This window comes from Ochotona princeps, chromosome 1, assembly GCF_030435755.1.
Source record: "Ochotona princeps isolate mOchPri1 chromosome 1, mOchPri1.hap1, whole genome shotgun sequence".
Classification (NCBI taxonomy): domain Eukaryota; kingdom Metazoa; phylum Chordata; class Mammalia; order Lagomorpha; family Ochotonidae; genus Ochotona; species Ochotona princeps.
In genome coordinates, this window is record NC_080832.1 from 135,543,660 (window position 1) to 135,564,257 (window position 20,598).

Consider the following 20,598-nt stretch of genomic DNA (forward strand, 5'->3'; position numbering starts at 1 on the left):
GGAAGAGCTGTGCTGTTGCTTCAGGCAGTTGCCATTCACCAGCACACTCCCTTCCCTAGGTGTCATATCCACTTTCAGACATATGTGCTGCCAGAGCACTTGGTTTCCATGGCAGCGGGAAATGGCTTGGTCACTGAACTTTTCTTTGGCCGTGCAGTTTTGAGCGCCTTGAGTGAGGAGCTCCATGTTCGTTTTATGTGGGTGCTGAAGCTGCTTATCCATCCCCCTGGGCTCAATGGGCATGGGACCGGAAGTGACCCAACAGGGTTTCCTAGATAGCTGCCAGGACAGCTGATGGTATGTGAAGTTCATGAGGCAGGTGGAGTTGTTTTGGCACTGGAAGAGCTGTGCTGCTGCTTCGCGCAGTTGCCGTTCACCAGCACACTCCCTTCCCTAGGTTTCATATCCACTTTCAGACATATGTGCTGCCAGAGCACTTGGTTTCCATGGCAGCCGGAAATGGCTTGGGCACTGAACTTGTCTTTGGCCATGTACTTTTGAGCGCCTTGAGTGAGGAGCTCCATGTTCGTTTTGTGTGGGTGCTGAAGCTGCTTGATTCCATCCCACTGGGCTCAATGGGCATGGGACCAGAAGTGACCCAACAGGGTTTCCTAGATAGCTGCCAGGACAGCTGATGGTATGTGAAGTTAATGAGGCAGGTGGAGTTGTTTGGGCACTGGAAGAGCTGTGCTGCTGCTTCGGGCAGTTGCCATTCACCACCACACTCCCTTCCCTAGGTATCATATCCACTTTCAGACATATGTGCTGCAAGAGCCCTTGGTTTCCATGGCAGCGGGAAATGGCTTGGGCACTGAACTTGTCTTTCGCCATGTAATTTTGAGCGCCTTGAGTGAGGAGCTCCATGTTAGATTTGTTTGGGTGCTCAAGCTGTTTGAATCCATCCCAATGGGCTCAATGGGCATGGGACCGGAAGTGACCCAACAGTGTTTCCTAGATAGCTGCCAGCACAGCTGATGGTATGTGAACTCATGAGGCAGGTGGAGTTGTTTTGGCACTGGAAGAGCTGTGCTGCTGCTTCGGGCAGTTGACATTCATCAACACACTCCCTTCCCTAGGTGTCATATCCACTTTCAGACATATGTGCTGCCAGAACACTTGGTTTCCATGGCAGCGGGAAATGGCTTGGGCACTGAACTTGTCTTTCGCCATGTAGTTTTGAGTGCCTTGAGTGAGGAGCTCCATGTTAGATTTGTGTGGGTGCTGAAGCTGCTTGATTCCATCCCACTGGGCTCAATGGGCATGGGACCAGAAGTGACCCAACAGGGTTTCCTAGATAGCTGCCAGGACAGCTGATGGTATGTGAAGTTCATGAGGCAGGTGGAGTTGTTTTGGCAGTGGAAGAGCTGTGCTGCTGCTTCGGGCAGTTGCCATTCACCAGCACACTCCCTTGTCTATGTGTCATATCCACTTTCAGACATATGTGCTGCCAGAGCACTTGGTTTCCATGGCAGCGGGAAAAGGCTTGGGTACTGAACTTGTCTTTGGATGTGAAATTTTGAGCGCCCTGAGTGAGGAGCTCCATGTTCATTTTGTGTTGTTGCTCAAGCTGCTTGATTCCATCCCACTGGGCTCAATGGGCATGGGACCGGAAGTGACCCAACAGGGTTTCCTAGATAGCTGCCAGGACAGCTGATGGTATGTGAAGTTCATGAGGCAGGTGGAGTTGTTTTGGCAGTGGAAGAGCTGTGCTACTGCTTCGGGCAGTTGCCATTCACCACCACACTCCCTTCCCTAGGTGTCATATCCACTTTGAGACTTTTGTGCTGCCAGAGCACTTGGTTTCCATGGCAGCGGGAAATGGCTTGGGCACTGAACTTGTCTTTGGCCGTGGAGTTTTGAGCGCCTTGAGTGAGGAGCTCCATGTTCGTTTTGTGTGGGTGCTGAAGCTGCTTGATTCCATCCCACTGGTCTCAATGGGCATGGGACCGGAAGTGACCCAACAGGGTTTCCTAGATAGCTGCCAGGACAGCTGATGGTATGTAAAGTTCATGAGGCAGGTGGAGTTGTTTTGGCACTGGAAGAGCTGTGCTGCTGCTTCGGGCAGTTGACATTCACCAACACACTCCCTTCCCTAGGTGTCATATCCACTTTCAGACATATGTGCTGCCAGAGCACTTGGTTTCCATGGCAGCGGGAAATGGCTTGGGCACTGAACTTGTCTTTCGCCATGTAGTTTTGAGTGCCTTGAGTGAGGAGCTCCATGTTGGTTTTGTGTGGGTGCTCAAGCTGCTTGATTCCATCCCCCTGGGCTCAATGGGCATGGGACCGGAAGTGACCCAACAGTGTTTCCTAGATAGCTGCCAGCACAGCTGATGGTATGTGAAGTTCATGATGCAGGTGGAGTTGTTTTGGCAGTGGAAGAGCTGTGCTGCTGCTTTGGGCAGTTGCCATTCACCACCACACTCCCTTCCCTAGGTGTCATATCCACTTTCAGACATATGTGCTGCCAGAACACTTGGTTTCCATGGCAGCGGGAAATGGCTTGAGCACTGAACTTGTCTTTCACCATGTAATTTTTAGCGCCTTGAGTGAGGAGCTCCATGTTAGATTTGTGTGGCTGCTCAAGCTGCTTGAATCCAACCTAATGGGTTCAATGGGCATGGGACCGGAAGTGACCCAACAGTGTTTCCTAGATAGCTGCCAGGACAGCTGATGGTATGTGAATTCATGAGGCAGGTGGAGTTGTTTTGGCACTGGAAGAGCTGTGCTGCTGCTTCGGGCAGTTGCCATTCACCAGCACACTCCCTTCCCTAGGTGTCATATACACATTCAGACATATGTGCTGCCAGAGCGCTTGATTTCCATGGCAGCGGGAAATGGTTTGGGCACTGAACTTGTCTTTCGCCATGTAGTTTTTAGCGCCTTAAGTGAGGAGCTCCATGTTAGATTTGTGTGGATGCTCAAGCTGCTTGATTCCATCCCACTGGGCTCAATGGGCATGGGACCGGAAGTGACCCAACAGGGTTTCCTAGATAGCTGCCAGGACAGCTGATGGTATGTGAAGTTCATGAGGCAGGTGGAGTTGTTTTGGCACTGGAAGAGCTGTGCTGCTGCTTCGGGCAGTTGCCATTCACCAGCACACTCCCTTCCCTAGGTGTCATATCCACTTTCAGACATATGTGCTGCCTGAGCACTTGGTTTCCATGGCAGCGGGAAATGGCTTGGGCACTGAACTTGTCTTTGGCCGTGAAGTTTTGAGCGCCTTGATTGAGGAGCTCCATGTTAGATTTGTGTGGGTGCTGAAGCTGCTTGATTCCATCCCACTGGGCTCAATGGGCATGGGACCGGAAGTGACCCAACAGGGTTTCCTAGATAGCTGCCAGGACAGCTGATGGTATGTGAATTCATGAGGTAGGTGGAGTTGTTTTGGCAGTGGAAGAGCTGTGCTGCTGCTTCGGGCAGTTGCCATTCACCACCACACTCCCTTCCCTAGGTGTCATATCCACTTTCAGACATATGTGCTGGCAGAACACTTGATTTCCATGGCAGCGGGAAATGGTTAGGACACTGAACTAGTCTTTGGCTGTCAAGATTTGAGCGCCTTGAGTTAGGAGCTCCATGTTGGTTTTGTGTGGGTGCTGAAGCTGCTTGATTCCATCCCGCTGGGCTCAATGGGCATGGGACCGGAAGTGACCCAACAGGGTTTCCTAGATAGCTGCCAGGACAGCTGATGGTATGTGAAGTTCATGATGCAGGTGGAGTTGTTTTGGCAGTGGAAGAGCTGTGCTGCTGCTTTGGGCAGTTGCCATTCACCAGCACACTCCCTTCCCTAGGTGTCATATCCACTTTCAGACATATGTGCTGCCAGAACACTTGGTTTCCAGGGAAGCGGGAAATGGCTTGGGCACTGAACTTGTCTTTCACCATGTAATTTTTATCGCCTTGAGTGAGGAGCTAAATGTTAGATTTGTGAGGCTTCTCAAGCTGCTTGAATCCAACCTAATGGGTTCAATGGGCATGGGACCGGAAGTGACCCAACAGGGTTTCCTAGATAGCTGCCAGGAGAGCTGATGGTATGTGAATTCATGAGGCAGGTGGAGTTGTTTTGGCACTGGAAGAGCTGTGCTGCTGCTTCTGGCAGTTGCCATTCACCACCACACTCCCTTCCCTAGGTGTCATATACACATTCAGACATATGTGCTGCCAGAGCACTTGATTTCCATGGCAGCGGGAAATGGTTTGGGCACTGAACTTGTCTTTCGCCATGTAATTTTGAGCGCCTTGAGTGAGGAGCTCCATGTTAGATTTGTTTGGGTGCTCAAGCTGTTTGAATCCATCCCAATGGGCTCAATGGGCATGGGACCGGAAGTGACCCAACAGTGTTTCCTAGATAGCTGCCAGCACAGCTGATGGTATGTGAACTCATGAGGCAGGTGGAGTTGTTTTGGCACTGGAAGAGCTGTGCTGCTGCTTCGGGCAGTTGCCATTCACCACCACACTCCCTTCCCTAGGTGTCATATCCACTTTCAGACATATGTGCTGCCAGAGCACTTGGTTTCCATGGCAGCGGGAAATGGCTTGGGCACTGAACTTGTCTTTGGACGTGAAGTGTTGAGCGCCTTGAGTGAGGAGCTCCATGTTAGATTTGTGTGGGTGCTGAAGCTGCTTGATTCCATCCCACTGGGCTCAATGGGCATGGGACCGGAAGTGACCCAACAGGGTTTCCTAGATAGCTGCCAGGACAGCTGATGGTATGTGAAGTTCATGAGGCAGGTGGAGTTGTTTTGGCAGTGGAAGAGCTGTGCTGCTGCTTCGGGCAGTTGCCATTCACCAGCAAACTCCCTTCCCTAGGTGTCATATCCACTTTGAGACTTTTGTGCTGCCAGAGCACTTGGTTTCCATGGCAGCGGGAAATGGCTTGGGCACTGAACTTGTATTTTGCTATTCGGTTTTGAGCGCCTTGAGTGAGGAGCTCCATGTTCGTTTTGTGTGGGTGCTGAAGCTGCTTGATTCCATCCCACTGGGCTCAATGGGCATGGGACCAGAAGTGACCCAACAGGGTTTCCTAGATAGCTGCCAGGACAGCTGATGGTATGTAAAGTTCATGAGGCAGGTGGAGTTGTTTTGGCACTGGAAGAGCTGTGCTGCTGCTTCGGGCAGTTGACATTCACCAACACACTCCCTTCCCTAGGTGTCATATCCACTTTCAGACATATGTGCTGCCAGAGCACTTGGTTTCCATGGCAGCGGGAAATGGCTTGGGCACTGATCTTGTCTTTCGCTTTGGCTTTTGAGCGCCTTGAGAGAACAGCTCCATGTTCGTTTTGTGTTGTTGCTCAAGCTGCTTGATTCCATCCCACTGGGCTCAATGGGCATGGGACCGGAAGTGACCCAACAGGGTTTCCTAGATAGCTGCCAGTACAGCTGATGGTATGTGAAGTTCATGATGCAGGTGGAGTTGTTTTGGCACTGGAAGAGCTGTGCTGCTGCTTCGGGCAGTTGCCATTCACCAACAAACTCCCTTCCCTAGGTGTCATATCCACTTTGAGACTTTTGTGCTGCCAGAGCACTTGGTTTCCATGGCAGCGGGAAATGGCTTGGGCACTGAACTTGTCTTTGGCCGTGGAGTTTTGAGCGCCTTGAGTGAGGAGCTCCATGTTCGTTTTGTGTGGGTGCTGAAGCTGCTTGATTCCATCCCACTGGTCTCAATGGGCATGGGACCAGAAGTGACCCAACAGGGTTTCCTAGATAGCTGCCAGGACAGCTGATGGTATGTAAAGTTCATGAGGCAGGTGGAGTTGTTTTGGCACTGGAAGAGCTGTGCTGCTGCTTCGGGCAGTTGACATTCACCAACACACTCCCTTCCCTAGGTGTCATATCCACTTTCAGACATATGTGCTGCCAGAGCACTTGGTTTCCATGGCAGCGGGAAATGGCTTGGGCACTGAACTTGTCTTTCGCCATGTAGTTTTGAGTGCCTTGAGTGAGGAGCTCCATGTTGGTTTTGTGTGGGTGCTCAAGCTGCTTGATTCCATCCCCCTGGGCTCAATGGGCATGGGACCGGAAGTGACCCAACAGTGTTTCCTAGATAGCTGCCAGCACAGCTGATGGTATGTGAAGTTCATGATGCAGGTGGAGTTGTTTTGGCAGTGGAAGAGCTGTGCTGCTGCTTTGGGCAGTTGCCATTCACCACCACACTCCCTTCCCTAGGTGTCATATCCACTTTCAGACATATGTGCTGCCAGAACACTTGGTTTCCATGGCAGCGGGAAATGGCTTGAGCACTGAACTTGTCTTTCACCATGTAATTTTTAGCGCCTTGAGTGAGGAGCTCCATGTTAGATTTGTTTGGGTGCTCAAGCTGCTTGAATCCAACCTAATGGGTTCAATGGGCATGGGACCGGAAGTGACCCAACAGTGTTTCCTAGATAGCTGCCAGGACAGCTGATGGTATGTGAATTCATGAGGCAGGTGGAGTTGTTTTGGCACTGGAAGAGCTGTGCTGCTGCTTCGGGCAGTTGCCATTCACCAGCACACTCCCTTCCCTAGGTGTCATATACACATTCAGACATATGTGCTGCCAGAGCGCTTGATTTCCATGGCAGCGGGAAATGGTTTGGGCACTGAACTTGTCTTTCGCCATGTAGTTTTTAGCGCCTTAAGTGAGGAGCTCCATGTTAGATTTGTGTGGATGCTCAAGCTGGTTGATTCCATCCCACTGGGCTCAATGGGCATGGGACCGGAAGTGACCCAACAGGGTTTCCTAGATAGCTGCCAGGACAGCTGATGGTATGTGAAGTTCATGAGGCAGGTGGAGTTGTTTTGGCACTGGAAGAGCTGTGCTGCTGCTTCTGGCAGTTGCCATTCGCAACACACTCCCTTCCCTAGGTGTCATATCCACTTTCAGACATATGTGCTGTCTGAGCACTTGGTTTCCATGGCAGCGGGAAATGGCTTGGGCACTGAACTTGTCTTTGGCCGTGAAGTTTTGAGCGCCTTGATTGAGGAGCTCCATGTTAGATTTGTGTGGGTGCTGAAGCTGCTTGATTCCATCCCACTGGGCTCAATGGGCATGGGACCGGAAGTGACCCAACAGGGTTTCCTAGATAGCTGCCAGGACAGCTGATGGTATGTGAATTCATGAGGTAGGTGGAGTTGTTTTGGCAGTGGAAGAGCTGTGCTGCTGCTTCGGGCAGTTGCCATTCACCACCACACTCCCTTCCCTAGGTGTCATATCCACTTTCAGACATATGTGCTGCCAGAACACTTGATTTCCATGGCAGCGGGAAATGGTTAGGACACTGAACTAGTCTTTGGCTGTCAAGATTTGAGCGCCTTTAGTGAGGAGCTCCATGTTGGTGTTGTGTGGGTGCTGAAGCTGCTTGATTCCATCCCGCTGGGCTCAATGGGCATGGGACCGGAAGTGACCCAACAGGGTTTCCTAGATAGCTGCCAGGACAGCTGATGGTATGTGAAGTTCATGATGCAGGTGGAGTTGTTTTGGCAGTGGAAGAGCTGTGCTGCTGCTTTGGGCAGTTGCCATTCACCACCACACTCCCTTCCCTAGGTGTCATATCCACTTTCAGACATATGTGCTGCCAGAACACTTGGTTTCCAGGGAAGCGGGAAATGGCTTGGGCACTGAACTTGTCTTTCACCATGTAATTTTTATCGCCTTGAGTGAGGAGCTAAATGTTAGATTTGTGTGGCTTCTCAAGCTGCTTGAATCCAACCTAATGGGTTCAATGGGCATGGGACCGGAAGTGACCCAACAGGGTTTCCTAGATAGCTGCCAGGAGAGCTGATGGTATTTGAATTCATGAGGCAGGTGGAGTTGTTTTGGCACTGGAAGAGCTGTGCTGCTGCGTCAGGAAGTTGCCATTCACCAGCACACTCCCTTCCCTAGGTGTCATATACACATTCAGACATATGTGCTGCCAGAGCACTTGATTTCCATGGCAGCGGGAAATGGTTTGGGCACTGAACTTGTCTTTAGCCATGCAGTTGGGAGCGCCCTAAGTGAGGAGCTCCATGTTAGATTTGTGTGGATGCTGAAGCTGCTTGATTCCATCCCACTGGGCTCAATGGGCATGGGACATTAAGAGACCCAACAGGGTTTCCTAGATAGCTGCCAGGACAGCTGATGGTATGTGAAGTTCATGAGGCAGGTGGAGTTGTTTTGGCACTGGAAGAGCTGTACTGCTGCTTTGGGCAGTTGCCGTTCACCAGCACACTCCCTTCCCTAGGTGTCATATCCACTTTCAGACATATGTGCTGCCAGAGCCCTTGGTTTCCATGCCAGAGGGAAATGGCTTGGGCACTGAACTTGTCTTTAGCCGTGCAGTTGGGAGCGCCTTGAATGAGGAGCTCCATGTTCGTTTTGTGTGGGTGCTGAAGCTGCTTGATTCCATCCCACTGGGCTCAATGGGCATGGGACCGGAAGTGACCCAACAGGGGTTCCTAGATAGCTGCCAGGACAGCTGATGGTATGTGAATTCATGATGCAGGTGGAGTTGTTTTGGCACTGGAAGAGCTGTGCTGCTGCTTTGGGCAGTTGCCCTTCACCAGCACACTCCCTTCCCTAGGTGTCATATCCACTTTCAGACATATGTGCTGCCAGAACACTTGGTTTCCATGGCAGCGGGAAATGGCTTGGGCACTGAACTTGTCTTTCGCCATGTAATTTTGAGCGCCTTGAGTGAGGAGCTCCATGTTAGTTTTGTGTGGGTGCTGAAGCTGCTTGAATCCATCCCAATGGGCTCAATGGGCATGGGACCGGAAGTGACCCAACAGGGTTTCCTAGATAGCTGCCAGGACAGCTGATGGTATGTGAAGTTCATGAGTCAGGTGGAGTTGTTTTGGCACTGGAAGAGCTGTGCTGCTGCTTCGGGCAGTTGACATTCACCAGCACACTCCCTTCCCTAGGTGTCATATCCACTTTCAGACATATGTGCTGCCAGAGCCCTTGGTTTCCATGGCAGCGGGAAATGGCTTGGGCACTGAACTTGTCTTTCGCCATGTAGTTTTGAGCGCCTTGAGTGAGGAGCTCCATGTTAGATTTGTGTGGATGCTCAAGCTGCTTGATTCCATCCCACTGGGCTCAATAGGCATGAGAACGGAAGTGACCCAACAGGGTTTCCTAGATAGCTGCCAGGACAGCTGATGGTATGTGAAGTTCATGAGGCAGGTGGAGTTGTTTTGGCACTGGAAGAGCTGTGCTGCTGCTTCAGGCAGTTGCCATTCGCAACACACTCCCTTCCCTAGGTGTCATATCCACTTTCAGACATATGTGCTGCCTGAGCACTTGGTTTCCATGGCAGCGGGAAATGGCTTGGGCACTGAACTTGTCTTTGGACGTGAAGTTTGAGCGCCTTGAGTGAGGAGCCCCATGTTAGATTTGTGTGGGTGCTGAAGCTGCTTGATTCCATCCCACTGGGCTCAATGGGCATGGGACCAGAAGTGACCCAACAGGGTTTCCTAGATAGCTGCCAGGACAGCTGATGGTATGTGAAGTTCATGAGGCAGGTGGAGTTGTTTTGGCAGTGGAAGAGCTGTGCTGCTGCTTCGGGCAGTTGCCATTCACCACCACACTCCCTTCCCTAGGTGTCATATCCACTTTCAGACATATGTGCTGCCAGAGCACTTGGTTTTCATGGCAGCGTGAAATGGCTTGGGCACTGAACTTGTCTTTAGCCGTGCAGTTTATAGCGCTTTGAGTGAGGAGCTCCATGTTCGTTTTGGGTGGGTGCTGAAGCTGCTTGATTCCATCCCACTGGGCTCAATGGGCATGGGACCGGAAGTGACCCAACAGGGTTTCCTAGGTAGCTGCCAGGACAGCTGATGCTATGTGAAGTTCATGAGGCAGGTGGAGTTGTTTTGGCAGTGAAAGAGCTGTGCTGCTGCTTCGGGCAGTTACCATTCACCAGCACACTCCCTTCTCTAGGTGTCATATCCACTTTCAGACATATGTGCTGCCAGAACACTTGGTTTCCATGGCAGCGGGAAATGGCTGGGGTACTGAACTTGTCTTTGGATGTGAAATTTTGAGCGCCCTGATTGAGAAGCTCCATGTTCATTTTGTGTGGGTGCTCAACCTGCTTGATTCCATCCCACTGGGCTCAATGGGCATGGGAACAGAAGTGAACCAACAGGGTTTCCTAGATAGCTGCCAGGACAGCTGATGGTATGTGAAGTTCATAAGGCAGGGGGAGTTGTTTTGGCACTGGAAGAGCTGTGCTGCTGCTTCGGGCAGTTGCCATTCACCACCAGACTCACATCCCTAGGTGTCATATCCACTTTCAGACATATGTGCTGCCAGAGCGCTTGGTTTCCATGGCAGCGGGAAATGGCTTGGTCACTGAACTTGTCTTTGGCCGTGGAGTTTTGAGCGTCTTGAGTGAGGAGCTCCATGTTCGTTTTGTGTGGGTGCTGAAGCTGCTTGTTTCCATCCCCCTGGGCTCAATGGGCATGGGACCGGAAGTGACCCAACAGGGTTTCTTAGATAGCTGCCAGGACAGCTGATGGTATGTGAAGTTCATGAGGCAGGTGGAGTTGTTTTGGCACTGGAAGAGCTGTGCTGCTGCTTCGGGCAGTTGACATTCACCAACACACTCCCTTCCCTAGGTGTCATATCCACTTTCAGACATATGTGCTGCCAGAGCACTTGGTTTTCATGGCAGCGTGAAATGGCTTGGGCACTGAACTTGTCTTTGGCCGTGAAGTTTATAGCGCTTTGAGTGAGGAGCTCCATGTTCGTTTTGGGTGGGTGCTGAAGCTGCTTGATTCCATCCCACTGGGCTGAATGGGCATGGGACCGGAAGTGACCCAACAGGTTTCCTAGGTAGCTGCCAGGACAGCTGATGGTATGTGAAGTTCATAAGGCAGGGGGAGTTGTTTTGGCAGTGGAAGATCTGTGCTGCTGCTTCGAGCAGTTGCCATTCACCAGCACACTCCCTTCTCTAGGTGTCATATTCACTTTCAGACATATGTGCTGCCAGAGCACTTGGTTTCCATGGCAGCGGGAAATGGCTGGGGTACTGAACTTGTCTTTGGATGTGAAATTTTGAGCGCCCTGATTGAGGAGCTCCATGTTCATTTTGTGTGGGTGCTCAACCTGCTTGATTCCATCCCACTAGGCTCAATGGGCATGGAACAGAAGTGAACCAACAGGGTTTCCTAGATAGCTGCCAGGACAGCTGATGGTATGTGAAGTTCATAAGGCAGGGGGAGTTGTTTTGGCAGTGGAAAAGCTGTGCTGCTGTGCCGGAGTCCAGCTCCAGCCTGGGTTTCGGAACTCGGGAAGGGTGCGTGGACGAGGCGCAGAAAGAAAGAGACGGATCACTAGGTTTCCATGATGATAGTGGACACGGCAATAAAGCCGTCTGCTTTATTTATACAGAATCAGTTAAACTCTGGCTCAGACTTTCCACGTCATGGTCAAGTGGGTGTTTCTAAGGACAACCATGCCATCTGCTTTATCCAAAAACAATAGGAATTCCTGCTACAATTCTTATCCTACAACCTAATCTTGTATTACAAAGAAAAGGAGAACCTAAAGATTAAGGAAAGGATGAAACCCTAAACACAGGTCCCTTGATTAGCATAAGGTCAATGGGGACACCCAAAACAGTAGGAATAATAGAAGGCCCTTTTGTAAGACATTATCATTGACATTAACCTCCAAGTTCACATTGTGTAAAAAGCCAGTCTCACAATAATGAAAATGCCTGGACAGATTAGAATTCTTCCACTGAGCTGGCATAGTAGGCACGGGGAATGTCCAAGTGAAAAGCACACGGAGACCATGGTGGTGGTAGAAGTGCTGGGAGCTGTCTGCTCCAAAGCCTCCTTATTACATATTATCTCCTCTTCCCCCCAAGTCCATTAACAGGACAATAGGACGTCAATGAGTCTGCAAAGGCCAGGTGCTACTGCCTTAGGCCTGATTCCTGAGTGCTCAGCTAAAGCAATGTAAATCAGCTCCACAGCCCACAACATATTCCCCCTTCTGTATTAAAGCAGACTTGAATGCGCCTGTCTTAGGTTGTGGACTCTCAGGTTTAACAGCCTTACCCGTCATGGGGAATCTCCGTAGCATGACGGAGTCCCTGTCTTAGGTCGGTCCGTTCCTGTGTCCATCTTACCCGTCACTGGCTGCCTTTCAACGCGTTGTCTGCTGCAGCTGCTCAAACCATACTTGGGGAGGCTGGCAAACCTGTTCCAGGGCTAGGAGTGACATCAACTCAGTAGCAATGAGCAAACACCAGTTCCCGGGCTTGAGAAAACAAAGCACTTCACAGGTGAAACATATATAAAAGGCACAATGGGAGACAAGAGGCCATGAACTTAGGAGCAACACAGCTCAGTAGCAATGAGCAGACAGCAGTTCCCAGTCTTGGGAAAACATTTTGCACTTGCATAGATGATACACCAGGAATGCATACAATACAACAGAAAGGCATACGATGGAGTACACGAGGCTTAGACCAAATCTAACAATATCTGCTATTTCTTTTCCAACAAGTCAACCCACAGTCACAGCATAAGCATTCTCACCCGCTCATGTTCATCAGTAAAGTCCTGTTGTTCCATAACTCTGGCAGTCTGTTCTGCGACCTTGTTACTGGCTATGATGGTCGCCGTTATGCCAAAGTCTCTTTTATTCTTATTCAGTCCCAACAGGCACAGGCAGGATTCAGGGCAGCTGCAGGATAACAGCAGAATCGTAATTGCCATTCCAGCATGCTGTCAGGGTGCACCGGAACTTGGTGTCATTCACTTCAGAAGTGTCTCCTGTACAGTCAAGGGGTCCTTCCACATAACATAACCCTTCTGCTTCTGGTATCCAAGCAAAGGAAGGTGGAGCTGCATCCAGGTGACTGTAGACATCCGCCGGGCCCTGCCTCAATGGGAAGCTCCTTGTGGCCCTGCCTCATTGGAACAATGTCCTCACATCCTTGTGTCTCCCACATCCACTGCACGGACCCCAACATAGCACGGAGGATGACTGGGCCGGAGAACAATACGAAAAGGAGAATAATTAGTGCAATTCCTAAATTTATACAAAATGAAAACAGTAGCAGTATCATATCATAGTTCAGGCAAATTTACAGGTAACATTACATATGAGGACCTTCTCAAGACAACAAAAGTATCAGGCATCAAGTAACAATTAACAATGCACTAGTACAAATTACAGTGTATACAGAACCATCTCAGGGAAGCTGGAAGGAGCTTAAGGCTCCATCTTGTAAGGGAGGAATGTTACTTATCAACAGTCCTTTTGGAAGAGGCTTGAGTTCTGTGCAGAGATGTCTTCCGTGGTAGAAGGTAGTCAGCAGATGTACGCATGACGTGTCCTCATGGCAGGTGTTGATCTTCAGACTCAGCCTTTAAAACAGTCCCGGGTGGGAGTGTCTGTCGATCCCAGCAAGCGTAGCACGGAGGCTAGAGAAACTCTTTCCGTTGTTATGGCCACAGGGAGGCAAGAAGGAGAGATAGCACCCTGGTACCTAGCTTGCTATTCTTCCTCTGGGCCTCTGGGAAAGTGGGCTGTAGAGGCAATCCTTGGGATTTCAGGTCCCTAAGTTAGCCACACCTATATAAACTCTGGAGATCTAACTGTATATTGTGAGAGGCCCTTTGGAGTTTTTGGAGAGGAAGTATAAGAGAAGTGAAGGAAAAGTTAAAATAATTAAAAATAATTATATAGATCACTCTCAGTAACAATATCAGGTGAAAACCATCAAAAAACAGCCTTAGAAAATATTTGCCCAAAGGTCCAATGTTTGCTATAAATTTAAATAAAGGCACATACCCAAGTAACACATTGAAAAAGGCAATGAGAGTATAACATGAGAAACCTGGCCATAAGTGAACTTAAGCAAAAGCATACGGCTGACTAAAAAACATTTTCAATGATAGTCTGATTTAAATTAAGTGAGCCAAAAAACAATATTAGCTTAGCACAATAAAGTAGCTTCAATAATGATCTAAGAGCTTTAGACATTTAAAATTATAAATTGGTTAGAATTACCCTATTGTTTGTAGTAAAATAAGTTTGCATGGTTATTCAGATGGTTTACAAATATAGAATAGAAAATGGATTATAATAAAGATTTTACCAAGATGGCTTAGGAAACATATATCAGACAAGTATATCTGTTCTTTAAATAATTTTTGTTACAAAACCTTTAAGAGTTAGTTAAAAGTATAGTATTTCCCAAATAGCAAATGCAGTAATGTATAACAGCAATTAAAAATTGTTCTGTAATAACTAGCTAGGAAAAATGGCATAAAACTAAGATCTATCATGTACCCATTTCTCATCTGATCTCAAGGAACATTGAAGACAAACAATAAAACAAACACACACACATATATACATTCTCCCTCTTTTTTTTTTTTTTTTTGAAAACTATAGAGGATTATAAGAGTAAAATTTCAAACAATTTTAACAAAAAGACGTACAGCAAGACAGACATACGTGGCCACCACACTCACTCAATTTTAAATAGCTAATGAGCCATGACTTCTCATATCCTGACTCAAGGAGTTGTGTTGCATCCAGTCCTTTCAAGTCCCAGATTGAGTACTCAAGACAAGCAAATTTGGATGATGAGATACCTGTATACAGGTAGAGGTCAGTGCAAATCCTGTGAGCCAGGAAGCCAGGGCTGGCAGTGGGGCCGTGTTAATCATCACGGTGGCCTCCCCAGACTACCGAGTCAGGCTCTAGAACTCAGGATGGCTACTACCTTCTGACTGAGGCCTTCAAAATGTTACAAAGTGCACAAGAGATCATGTCAGATAAATTTAGGATTAACTAAGGTGACTTTATAAACCAAGCTTGGTGATAGCTGTACCCATTAGAAAATTACTAAGTGATAAGTCAATAATGATAATTCAGTCTAAACTGAAATCCTGAGAGAAAAAAAAATTGGTCATTACTGAAGACCTTGATTTTAGTTATCTGAGCAATTTAGATTAGCCTAAGAGATAAGGAGTCAACAGCTTAGACATATTTATAAAACCGTAAATATTTATCCTTTTCTGGCTTTTTTGTTGTTAAGCATTACCTGTCCTGGAACTCTTGGAAATACAGAAATTTGAATTAACTTCTGTAAAAAAAAATTGTTTTATAGTAGTATATTGATATGACAAAATTTTGCCCCACTTGGCATCTGGCAGTATCTTTAATACAATCCAAATGCTTACTCAGTTGCATCTTTTAAATAAAACTTTTGAATTTTTAAAATGCATATCAAGGATGTCAAGATCTATAACACCTAGTTGAAATAGAATCTTTATATAACACAATATAGATTAGATGTAATTATTGGCATTAAGTGATCTCTTTAAATACCTATAAAATAAGTACATAACTTTTATCAATCTTCAGCAATGTGAGCCTACTGAAAGGCAGAAAACACAAAGATTACTTCAATATAGAATCTTATCATATTCTGAGACGCTTCAGCAAGGTCAGATCTGGAGTTCACTGGAGCTAACTAGAAAAATTTAATCATTAATTATATCAAAACAATTAAGAAGATGTTATAATATTTGGTCTTAAAACTTTGTTGTTATGACAGAGGGTCAGATTTTAATTCCATGTATCAATGATGAATATTTTAGAAAATGCTGCAAACAGTATTTTAAAGACTATAGATCTAAATTAAAAACTAGCAGATAAAAGCACGGGTACATCCCATACCTGGAAAAAATTTAACAGTGAATTAAATGTTACCTTTATATTCAGTTACAGTTTATATTTGGTGTAAATGTTACACTTTCAAAGTAACGCCTTAAACAATACCTTAAAAGTTATATTCCTAAGATTCAAAAATTCAATATAAAAGTTTAATAGAGTTAGAAAAGAGATGTCAATTATGAAAAAAACATTGTTTATGAAGTACAAGAGGCTAGGTGTTCTTCTGGGGACCCAGTTTAGTTTATCTCCCATCACTCTGCTCTTGGCTAAAAAAGGATGGAGGAATGCTTGACAAAGGAATTAAAACAAAATACCTGTTGAAGAGAAGAGAATTTAACCCTGAAGTTGCTGGGCAGGAAGAGGAACTTCTGTAGAAGATGCTTGCTGTGAAATGGCAGGGGGGTGGAAATGTAAATTGGATAAGATCTAGAGCCCTAGTCAGCAAGTCCAAGCTCTGTGGAAAAAGAAAGCATTCCCTCCTCCAAAAGTTACGAGGAGACCATGTCCTTCCCATTGGCCTGTAAGGACGTTTTCAAAATCTATGATTAAAAAAGTTGTTTTGTTATATGACCATCTGTAAAGACTAAAGAAGCAGGTTAAAGAAACAAAAAAGGTTAAAAACAAAGGAGTTAAGAAACAAATCTTTTGAAATATAACCAAATGACTTTTAACAAAATGTAAGAGAGGATTTTCAGCTAACTAGTTTGAAATTGAATCTACCAGGGTTAAGAGTGCTATTTGTCTTATCTCAACCTTGGGTATTAAAAAAAGTAAGCTGTTTAGAGCTATAAGGAATAATTATTTACATCTTTGCCAAAAAAGCTCCTTATTCTTATGACAGCTCTTTGTAATTAAGGTGGAGTTCAAAGCACAATAAGAAGTAATAATTTTTTATACATGAAAAGAGATGGAGCCACTCTAATAACCCTTGTTGCTACGAGCATCCAGTTGGGATACGAACAGTAGGTAGTATAATTAATTGCCAATAAAAATACCAACTTTTAATTAGCATATCCACAATCAATATCAGGTTTTAAGTCTGTTACTCTTCTACAGGCACAGCTTGGGTAAGATAATGCTGTCTTTTAAACCTCTGATTGTTCAAGGCCCAAGACTGGCCCCGCCACGAGTTTCCTGACCACAGGCGCTGGCCATTATGATCAATTTTAGATTTGCATTTACATACTTTTGCCCAATGATCCTTAGCAGCATAGGTGCCACACTTTTGAGCTAAAAGAGATGCTGTTCGGCATTGCTTTGGAAGGTGGCTGGGTTTCCCACAATTATGACATTTAAATCTATTTTGCTTTAGTCTATTTTGCTTTAACCCATTGCTTAAGGTAGCACTCAACATTTTAGTTTTGTACCTTTCAGAGACAATATCCATACATGACCCTATTACTTGGGGGGCCCAGGACTGGGCCCTCCCGTTTCCCTGCTTCTGAGCCTGTACAGACTGATTACTCAATTTAGATCGACTGCGAGGCAATAGAACTGTTCCATTCTTGTGGAATTTAGACTGACAAGCCTTCTGCCAATGAAATCCCTTCTCACACCGTGGACAGACAGTGCGAGGAATATTTAAATTGGGGCTAGCAATGTCCCTATAAGTTTCTTCCTGTTTGAAATTTTGAGATGAGTTTCTGGCAGGACAACTGTGGCTAAAATGCCCTACTCCACCACAAGAATAGCAATTGTTTCTTTTTTTACGTCTTTGATTGCCTCTTATGTTCTTTAAAATCTGAATCGCAGTTTGACCTTGAAGAGCTGCAGCAATAGTTAACCCTTGAACGTAAGATGGAGTTACCTCGGCACAAGCTCGAACATAGTCTGACAACTTTCCTTTCCTTCTCACTGGCTGAATTAACGTTTGGCAAGTTGGAGTAGCATTTTCAAAAGCTAACTGTTTAACTATAAGATCTGTAGCTGTACTGTTAATTACTGTCCGGCTCACCGCTTCTGTGAGTCGAGCTACAAAATCTTCAAAAGGCTCCTCAGCTTTCTGTTTAACATTTATAAAACCTGAAGACTTTTGATCTGGAGGTGGCAGGCGTTTCCATGCTCCCAATGCGAGGGAGGAGATAAGCTGTAGAGTCTCCTTAGGCAGAGTAAGTTGTTCTGAAATGCCAAGATGAGTGCCCTGTCCTAAAAGCATGTCTAAGGTAAAAGAAGGTTTGCCACACCTCACAGATCCCTGAGACTTTACTTCTGCCTTTGCTAATTCCTCATACTCCATTTTCCACACAAGGAAGTCTCCTCCTGTGAGGCAAGCCTTGGCAGTCTGAAACCAATCATACTGAGTCATCCACTTTGCTCCTAAGCTCTCCACCATTGCCATAGTGTACGGGGAGTTTGGCCCGTAGTCTGAGACAGCATGCTTTAGTTCTTTAATAAGCTTATAAGGCAACGGTTCCCATTCAGGTTCATCCCATTCGTAAATCACAGGAAAACAGAAAAAATCGCCTTCCTTATGAGCTTGCTGCATTGCTCCTTTAAAACCAATCTTTGCTAGATCTAGTCTATCTGGAAACGGCTTGGAATGCTTAGCCGAATACCTTGAAGGCTTGTGATTAACAGCAGGAGACCTTTTATCATGTAATTCAGCCATTTGCCCCTTTTCAGAATCTCTAACTCCTGGTTCAAATATTTCTGGTTTAAAAAAATCCTCCTCATCTGTTAAACATTCCTGGTCAGTTTTACAATATTTTACATTATCTTCAGGACAGACACTTTCTATTGAGCCATAACTAAGGTCTAAGCCTCCCTTCTCAGGATCAAAAAGGGGAGTATGTTCTCTCCGCTGAGCTGAAGGTGCGGGATAAGGCTCGAGTCCCACATCTAATGCCTGCCTTAAAGCATTCCAAATGGCATATGCAGAGGATGGCATGCCCACTCTTCCATTATTCCGATACCACCTTTTCATATCATTCCCTACCTGATCCCATGTGTGTAAGTCTAAACTGCCCTGCTCAATAAACCACGGGCTAACTTTTTGTACAAATTGTAAAAATTCTAATAGTTGCTTTCTGCTAACTTTAATGCTCTTCCTATGTAAGGTATGTTTAATAATATCAGCATATAAACTTCTTTCACTAGAATCACTCTGGCCCATTTTTACAGCACAGAGGGTACAAGACTTCTCAAAAACTGTTCTGACTGTTCACCCCTCCTAACCTGACCTTCTGTCAGGGGGTCTGCAGTGCCCTGGGTGAAGTCCTGTCCACGCCGCAAAGAGAAAGAAAAGACCTACCTTCGTCGAGTCACTCACGTTGGGCGCCACTTGCCGGAGTCCAGCTCCAGCCTGGGTTTCGGAACTCGGGAAGGGTGCGTGGACGAGGCGCAGAAAGAAAGAGACGGATCACTAGGTTTCCATGATGATAGTGGACACGGCAATAAAGCCGTCTGCTTTATTTATACAGAATCAGTTAAACTCTGGCTCAGACTTTCCACGTCATGGTCAAGTGGGTGTTTCTAAGGACAACCATGCCATCTGCTTTATCCAAAAACAATAGGAATTCCTGCTACAATTCTTATCCTACAACCTAATCTTGTATTACAAAGAAAAGGAGAACCTAAAGATTAAGGAAAGGATGAAACCCTAAACACAGGTCCCTTGATTAGCATAAGGTCAATGGGGACACCCAAAACAGTAGGAATAATAGAAGGCCCTTTTGTAAGACATTATCATTGACATTAACCTCCAAGTTCACATTGTGTAAAAAGCCAGTCTCACAATAATGAAAATGCCTGGACAGATTAGAATTCTTCCACTGAGCTGGCATAGTAGGCACGGGGAATGTCCAAGTGAAAAGCACACGGAGACCATGGTGGTGGTAGAAGTGCTGGGAGCTGTCTGCTCCAAAGCCTCCTTATTACATATTATCTCCTCTTCCCCCCAAGTCCATTAACAGGACAATAGGACGTCAATGAGTCTGCAAAGGCCAGGTGCTACTGCCTTAGGCCTGATTCCTGAGTGCTCAGCTAAAGCAATGTAAATCAGCTCCACAGCCCACAACACTGCTGCTTCGGGCAGTTGCCATTCACCACCACACTCAATTCCCTAGGTGTCATATCCACTTTCAGACATATGTGCTGCTAGCGCGCTTGGTTTCCATGGCAGCGGGAAATGGCTTGGGCAATGAACTTGTCTTTGGCTCTGGAGATTTGAGCGCCTTGAGTGAGGAGCTCCATGTTCGTTTTGTGTGGGTGCTGAAGCTGCTTGATTCCTTCCCACTGGGCTCAATGGGCATGGGACCGGAAGTGACCCCACAGGGTTTCCTAGATAGCTGCCAGGACAGCTGATGGTATGTGAAGTTCATAAGGCAGGTGGAGTTTTTTTGGCACTGGAAGAGCTGTGCTGCTGCTTCGGGCAGTTGCCATTCACCAGCACACTCCCTTCCCTAGGTGTCATATCCACTTTCAGACATATGTGCTGCCAGAGCACTTGGTTTCCATGGCAGCGGGAAATGTTTTGGGCACTGAACTTGTCTTTGGCCGTGAAGTTTTGAGTGCCTTGTGTGAGGAGCTCCATGTTCGTTTTCTGTGGGTGCTCAAGCTGCTTCATTTCATCCCACCGGGCTCAATGGGCATGGGACCGGAAGTGACCCAACAAGTTGCCCAACATGCCTTCCAAGGCAGCTGATGGTATGTGAAGTTCATGAGGCAGGTGGAGTTGTTTTGGCACTGAAAGAGCTGTGCTGCTGCTTCGGGCCGTTGCATTTCACCACCACACTCCCTTCCCTAGGTGTCACATCCACTTTAAGACATATATGGTGCCAAAGTACTTGGTTTCCATGGCAGCGGGTAATGGCTTTGGCACTGAACTTGTCTTTGGCAGTGAAGTCTTGAGCGCCTGGAATGAGGAGCTCCAAGTTCGTTTTGTGTGGGTGCTCAAGCTGCTTGATTCCATCCCACTGCGCTCAATG